The sequence below is a fragment of the Octodon degus genome, unplaced genomic scaffold, assembly GCF_000260255.1.
Source record: "Octodon degus isolate 3935 unplaced genomic scaffold, OctDeg1.0 scaffold00058, whole genome shotgun sequence".
Lineage (NCBI taxonomy): Eukaryota > Metazoa > Chordata > Mammalia > Rodentia > Octodontidae > Octodon > Octodon degus.
This window is the reverse complement of record NW_004524634.1, coordinates 335,758-344,230: the sequence shown is the minus strand read 5'-3', so window position 1 is coordinate 344,230 and position 8,473 is coordinate 335,758. Positions and strand designations below refer to the sequence as shown.

At 38.8% G+C, this 8,473-nt stretch overlaps 1 pseudogene; it reads right to left on the bottom strand.

Annotated features, from left to right (window-relative positions):
• Positions 1–729: 729 nt before the first annotated feature.
• Positions 730–4,086, bottom strand: LOC111817464 (annotated as a pseudogene).
• Positions 4,087–8,473: the final 4,387 nt, after the last annotated feature.

Here is an 8,473-nt window from a genome sequence, read left to right as displayed (position 1 = left end):
TAGTGATATGGTTCACATCATCCAATTTGAAAAATATAACCCATGGCAAAAAAAAAAAAAAAAAAAAAAAAAAGAGAAACAATACAACTGAAGAAAGGAATGAAACAGGCAATCAGTATTTACTAGGATCAAGAGAACACCAAGGACTTATAAAAATTTCTTAAATCAGCAGCATATCTTGTGCATGACATTAAAAAAGAAAACTGTAACTAAAAGCAATATGGTTTTTATTAGATGTACAATGTAAAAAAAGTGAGGAAATTTGTAGTATATCTCTAAAAGGCTAAAGTTATTACCAAAATACACAGGGGACAATGTTTTTCACATAGTGAAACTAAGAAATATTACATCAAATGAGAAATCTATTTCTCTAAATAATCTTAAATACCTTCATTAATGTAAATCTTAGAAAATACAGTTTTTTAACTAAGACTTGAAAATGTTATTATTACATATGCACAAATATTATTGGCTGGCACCAGATTTTCTAAAATTAAACAACTCTTTAAACCTCAATGTTCTTAAATCCTATTTTAGTCCTTCATACCTGCTTAAATTTTGTGAATGAAAATCCTCAATCCAATGACAATATAGACTGAACTTTGCAAATATACAAATCATAGCTCACTGTAAACCAAAAGAAATGATCAGTTTTCTTTGCTGCACGACTATCCACCTAATCTGTCTTCATTTCTTGCAAGGTCCTGAACCCTAGAAGGAGAATGGCCATTAGTGTTCACTGTCGAGATCTCCTGCGAAGAGCAGATGCATGTGGCTGCAGTTACTTTGGGCAACTAGATAAAGCTACCAGGGTCCAGATCTAGGATCTGAGTTCTTTGTACACCAAGGAAGCTCTGGCTAACTCACTTTGTATTCTTCCAGTTTATGTGCTTTCTCTACAGGGCTTCCTTTGACAGTGATGAAAATCTTCCAATATTTGAGTGAGTTGCTTTATACCATCTATTTCTGCTGCCAATTTGTCATTGTAATCTACAACCAGCACACAAGCATCCTCTACCATTTTAGGAAGCCTTTTTCTAGATTTTGTATCTGTTTCTTTGTCTAGTAGGGTTGCATTTTTGATTTCAACAGACAACAAACAAAAACAAAAACAAACTCAAGCCAACTATCCTCTGATGAACTGCTGAATCACCTGAAGCTGCTGCTTTTTCTAGATCTTGTAATTTTCTTCTCAAATGATAATGATCTTCCAAGGTGCCTCTTACAACTTTCATCAGTTTCATTTGAAGCATACCTAAAAGCCTCTACTGTAACTGGTGCAATATCTTTTGTAAACTTTGACCTCTTCCTTTCGCTGTTTTGAATGATGTTATTAGCTAGGTAGAGAAAAGTAAGCTTTCAGGGGGTTTGGTCTTCCGCAGCTCTGCCCACCACACTGTGAGGATGGGCCACATGTGCTGCATGAGCCACAGAGAGAAGGTCTGACACTACTTAGTACTTTGCACCACTTAGACAGCTTTCCTCCAGAACTGCCTCAGAGAATCCCTCCCAAAACACATCACACTATCCCCACTGGAAAGGTGAAGGGAAGGAATTTTGCAGCCCTCCTTGCAGCCTGTCCCCCTCTTGCCACCCCAGGCCCTGGCCACTACCACTTCCCACTCTAGTCACAAACTAGTAAGATGGCCTGCTGGAATTTTCAGCTGATGTTTCTTTTCTTCTGTCATTCACCGTCTGCCTGCATTGGAAACTTTGATTATTCTTGCTAACAAGGAAAAGCATGAACTCTATGGAGTCTACCCTTTCTTTCAACTTTCTTTTCTGGAGGCTTTTGCTGTCCATCTCCAATTTAGTCTGATTCTTCTCTCACTGTGTTGTCTGCCTTTATCCTGGAACTTCAACTTAATACTGGCTTGGTTCTGGTATTTCCTGGAACCCATGTGTCACTCTTTCATTTTTTTGCTCTCTTATTTTGTTGGAGGACTCCAGGAGGAACAGAGTACAGGGCTGGCAGGGAAAACAGCATTCAGGAGAAGTGTTTCAGAGAGGATGTTGGACTGACTGGAAGATGTGTGACGGGAAGGGAGGAGGCATTTCAGACTGGCCTGCACTCTCTGCCTTCACCGGTGCTGACCTCCCATGTGGGCAGCCTACCCCTGCAGGCAGTAGGCAATCCAGATAGATCTGCAAAGTCAAAGCTGGGTTCCCAAAGTGCTGATGTGTGTGAACCACGACTTGTGTTTACAACCACATATTTTGCTTCTCCTGACCTGTGGACAGATGTGGAAATGGCCAGCCTGGCCAGCCAAAGTAAGCAGAGAATCTTACAAACCAAACTTTCCCTGTATTTTAACTGGAACCCTGGGGTCCAGCTTCATGCCTCCAATCCTTTCCAGTCCAAAAGGAAAGCAGCTGCCTCTGCTCTCTCATTTAGAGCACAGCACAAAGACTGTGTGCCATGTGTCTGGACCCTTGATACTTGGTGCCCCAGTGGTTTGGAGGAGGGTCTTTGCAGTGGGTGATTGCATGAGAGTGTCCTGTTGCTCTCGGAGTGTGCTCTGGGTGTGCCTCATCTCTCCCACACTTCATATCATAAACTGTCCAGTAGGTATTATATTAGTCTGGAGAAAAGGAAGCTCAAGATCACACAAATACTAAATGGGAGAAGTAGAATTTGTTTTATTAATGTTTCTTTTGCTATGAAGTATTTTAAACAGTTGAAAAAATAAAAGACTAATGGGGATGACACCTCTGTACCCACCTATGGCTCAGCAGGACTTTAATGTGAAGCCTTCTCTGCTTTGGATTTTTTAAAAATGAAAATAAAATATTTAACATAACATGGTTGAAACTCTGTACCTGTCTTCTTTGTATTATTCTTTTCTGTCCCTCTTTCTTGAGAAGTCATAACTACCTTGAGATGGTATTTATTATTACCAAGAAAAATATTTCTATTGAATATACTACTGTATATTAAAAAACAATCTATAGCATTGTTTTGCATGCTTCCAAATGTTGTACAAATAGTGTCAAACTGAATTTTACCCCTGGGTTCTACTTGAGTGTGTTTAAGATATTCATGGTGATCATACTGATAGAGAAGACAGGACACGGCGAAGCTGGCTAGGAAAATAAGTGGGACCTGTCAATTACTAGACTCCAGGAAAGCATCAGGACCTAGTACCCAGAAAATCTCGTGGATTCCCATGAGATGTGGACTGTGTACGAGGACGCAGAGACCACAAGGAGCCTGCTATGGTGACTCATGGTAGCTCATGCTACATTTCCCAAAGGTAGCATGTACCTTTATTTTTGCCTTTATCTTCTATTTCTCTTGCTCTGCCCAAGTTTATTCTGCAGAGGTGGTTTTCAACCATTCTCATTCACCCCTCACTTTTCAAATAATTTTCTGGCACTGTTTTTGGCTTGCCTCATCCTTTGTCTGAGGCAAGAGGGACCTGGAATACTTTTGATTGGCAAGTCGTTTCTAAAGAAGCTACCAGATAACAATAGGTTGTCTTACCTTCAGCTTGCACTGAGCAATCAGTCCTTGTCAGCTCTGACAGGAAGTGATTATTGGTCTTGAAACTTTAGTGTTTTATAATCTCTTGGTATTGATGACTCAAATCTTGAAGAGAACTGAAGTCTTTAGCTCCTGTTTTGTGGTGTGTGTGTGTGTGTGTGTGTGTGTGTGTGTGTGTGTGTTTTCAGGAAGTCCAACCCAAGGCCTTGCATATGCTAGGCAAGTGCTGTCCCATAGAGCCACATCCTCAGCCCTCCTTAATTGCTAATGCAGATGTTTGAGTCATTTTCCTCACTTCCTTGGGTAAAATTATAGGTTTCATTATTGGAAGTTTGTCTTGGTCGAGGATAATTCTTGCCAAACCATTCTGCAAATGAATGAATCATGAACAGTATTTTCCACAGTGTGGAGGAGGGGTGGAGGGTGATGGAAAATGCAGACCAACCGTAAAGCTAATATGACGTTAGAGGACAGAGCAATATCAGAATCTCCCCAATTGCAGTGATCCCAAGACTCACGAATCTCTCCTGTTTGGCACAGAGAATTTCTCTGGTATTGAATCCAATATGAGGATTGAATGGTTTGATTTTATTGAGGACCATTTCTCATGTTTTGCCTGATATTTTCCGTGAGTTGAAGAATATGAAATGAAAAATTATAATTATTTTTATCAGTGTTGAGATCTTTGGCTTCTAGGACAATGATGTCTAGTACTTTTTGCAGAATTCCAGGATGTGCTGAATTTCTGTGAAGATCAAAGTATTCCCTGCATTGTTCGTAACAGTTATCAGTAGTCACTAGCCACATGTAGCTATTGAGGAGTTGCAGTACGGTTAATGTGACTGAAGAACTGATTTTAAATATCCTGTGATTTAAATTAGAATGACCCTATGCAGGTATTCCATGCTCTATTGTATGGAAACAGGTCTAGGGAGTTTATACTAATGTGTGTTGGTGCAGTTTCAGCAAGTCTTAATAAGTTCACATTAAATTATAAATTGGAAGGACCTGAGTTTAATGCCCGGTACTGCGTGCTGTTCCAGCCTGGAACTGGGTGAAGTGGTGCACACCTATAATCCTAGCACTGGGGAGGCTGAAACAGGAAGACTACAAGTCTGAGCTGAGTAGTAAGACCCTCCATCAATAAATAAAATAATAATGAGAATAATAAGACATTATAACTGATTTTATTTGCCTTTTCTTCTTCCAGTCCAAACTTAATCTAACAAACTGGACAGTTTAGACTACTGCACTTGCCCAAATACACACAGCATTGCTTCTCTGAGTGCTTCTGAATCTGTTGTTTGTAGTCTCCTCTCCTTGCAGCTGTTGGTAAGCACCAGGCCTTGGTGGCGCATTGGTAATTGCCCACCTTTGGCACTTGGTCCGCAACTTCATGCCTCAGCTCCATCAATTCTGATTTCTTTAAATTCAGGTTGTCTCTATGCCACCACAGTGTTTCTCTGGAAGATGAACAGAAAACAGGCCTGATCCAGTTCCTGATGCCATTCCTGGTTCCAGACTCTTTTCCAAACCAATTTTTCTCTCTTTAAAAGTTTTTATTAGTTTGGGATAATTTTACACTTAAGGAAATGTTCCAAATGGAACCATGACACAAAGAATCCTCTTCCAGGTTCCTAGGTGTGACTGTTATTAATGTTCTACAATAGTTCTTTGTATTTACTCCTCCTCTATAGAGACATCTCTCTACATCTTCATGTCTTTGTATCTACCTCTACATCTATGTGTATCTACACCTACATCTTTATATCCATATCTCCATCTAGATGTGTGAGTATATCTATGTGTATATATGTGCATGTATATCCCCCAAATATGTGTATTCTCTTATAGCTATAGTAGAACAATAAAAGCTATAAAATTAATGTGAATAAAATACTATTGTTTAATCTACAGATCTCATTCAAGTTTTTTCATTTGTTCCAATAATGTTCTTATGACAATAACATCTCTCTTTCCTATTTTCCTAATTTCTTTCTTTTGAGTTACAGTATTTGGTATCTATCTTGAAAGCTTTTCATTACAACTATAAGAAAATGGTGGTGTTTTCAACAAGTAATTTTTAAGAAAATGGTGGTGTTCATAAGAACAAAAATCGTTATACCTAGTAGATAATATTCTGCATAGTCCAGATAATAAGAAAAGTTTGACAAAATTAGGTTAAAATGCAGAACGTTTTGATAATTACTAGGTATCTAAAAGGCTAAAATTAGAAAAATGAAGAAAATAGAAACACTCGCTGATTCTTATTATTTTGAGAAAGGCAAGAATGATATTTTCTAAGAAATCAGAAACAATGATAAAAGATGTCATTGACGTACTGTATACTGTACACTGAAAACCAAAACTCACTTTCTACACCACAGAGGATTTGGGTTTTTATCTTCTACATTCTCTTTGTTCAGAAAGGATCCCATTTAAAATTATCATTTGAGTAGAGTTCATAATCTAGTCATTTTTCTCCACAAGACATTTCTATTTCAATGCAGAGGCTACAAAATGACAAGTGACTAAGTTAGTTACAAAGATATTTTTGTAGCAGAATAAAAAGTTATTTACAGTAACTCTCAACAGATACTAAGAAACTTCAACATCCAAAGCCAAAGTTACTACAGTTATCGGGGTCAGAAATCACGTGGTTCATCCATATCATCAGATTTTGTTTACTAAATAACATTATGAAATTCAAGAGAAATCTCAGTGGATCCTTCCAACATTGCAGAATTTTCCCAGATGATTTTCTTCTGTTTGCAGATCCCACTCATTTTTTTCAGTACTTATTTTAGTCAGTTAGCTTTTGCAGTCTTTTCTTGAGGGTTTTCCCCCTCTTTGTTAATTTACTCTGGGCTAAATCATCTTAGGCAATTTGCAAGACAGCAGACACTTGCCTGGAACAGGAGAATAAGGGCCAAAATATTCTGCAACATACTCAGTCCAAGACTTGGATTGGTCTACTTATCTTTAGGTAAACTTATTTTTGTATCTCTAATTTTGGTCTTGGGTTATTAGTGAGTGGAGCACCTTTTCAGCTGACAATAGGACAATAGTTGGTTTCTCATCTTTGTTAGTTCTATGTGATTTCTTCCAAGAGAAGGCTTGCATTCTTACCAGGGCCCCTGGCCCCTCGAGATCATGTTCACCTTCCCATTTGCCTTTGGTGAGGGCCAGCTCTTCATCTGCAGAGGCCTTGTAGCATTTGCAGGGTGAAGGTTCCCTAGGAATTCCAGGTATGTTCCCTGACAATTCGTGACCTCACTGCAGTACCTATCTTCCCTGGACACCTTACCAGAACTGCAGCAGCAGCTGTCAATGGCATCCTCTACAACTTGCCTGGGTTTGAGCCTGAAAATCTTACTCTCCATAACAGAGCTTTCTGATCCTGTGTTGAGTCCAGAACCCCATGCTGCATTTGATTTTTTTTTTTGTCTTTTTATTCTCCTTTAGTCTGGAACTGTTCTACACCTTTCTTTACCCTTTCTGGGTTGGCTCTTTTTTCAGAATTTTGTTTAATTCATGTTTTTCTCATGTTTCCTCATGTTTGAATTTAGCTTATACATGTTTGGGCAAGAATATAATGGGAGAGAGTAGGCCAGAAAGCTCAGTGGACTAAAGTGCCTGGTTAGCAGTGGCCGGGGTTCCATCCCGTGTGGCATGGGGCAGGCTGAGGTGGCGATTGAGACTGGGCATGGTGCTGTGCACCTGTAATTCTGGCATTTGTGAGGCTGAAAACAGGAGAATCACTACGAGTCCAATCTACATAGTGAGACCCTGTACAAACCTTATAGACCCTGTACAAACCTTATAGACCCTGTACTAAATAAAGGAAAAGAATGCAATGGGAGTGATGTTATGTCCTTCTCACTGCATTGTACCAAGCATACACCATGACCATTTTTCCATTTGCAATTGCTTTATATATTTGCTCATTGTTTGTTTTTATAATGGAATACCTGAAGTTGAATATTTCATATAAGAAAAGAAGTTCATTTACTTCACAGTTGTGGAGGTTCAGGGACAGCACCAGTGTTGGCTGGGCTCCAGGGAAAGCCTCATGGCTGATGCCGCCATGGTAGGCATGTCTGCGAGGGAGAGATCACAGGGTGTGACAGGGAGCCAGGCCACAGGGAGGGGCCAGCTTCGCTCTTCCTCACTGGCTGAGGTCTCCATCCCTAGGTCAAATGTCTCCATTGGGCCCCACCTCTTAAAATATTCTTTAGCACTTCCCAGCATTTTCACACTGAGGACCAACTTGGGAACACAATCAAACCATATGTGAATGATGGCATTTGCATAAGGTGATAAATGCCCAGTTTCCCCATTGTTGTTACCATTTTTTCATATGCAATTAATAAGGATTTCTAGTAAGATGCCTTGAGACTGTGTAAATATTTTATGTCTCATCAAACTTTTGCCTATTAATTTCTGTCATTCGTGCTTCAAGCAAGCATTACTATATGGTTGTCAAATGGTGATTCAAATTACATTATCTTTCTTACATTTGTTTATGGACACTTATTTAAGGAAAATTTTTCCCTATTTATTTGTCTATCATCTATATGGACCCATAGATTCTTTCCATGGATTATATTCTATCATTATCATGGTTTATTATGTTTCTAAAGATTTTCCCAGATGTGAGCAATGAGAACCCTTTCTTTTTGGTTCTATTTTACTTTTGTTATCATCTCAACATTTTTTGAGCAATTTCTTACTTTCTGATATAACAAAACATTCCAGTCTTATCTTGTGTTTTCATGTGTTCCAACTCTGGAATCAATCATTTCTTCAAGGAATGGCCTCTATTTTCATGGTCTCATAGTGGTAGAGAAAGCAGGAGATAAAAACTGGAACAAAACCACAGCAAAGTGTTTAGATATGGTAATTATCAAACACAAAATATGAATTAATATCTCTAATGCATCTTTTTAAAGGACATGGTGGTACATACCTGTAATTCCTCTACTTTGT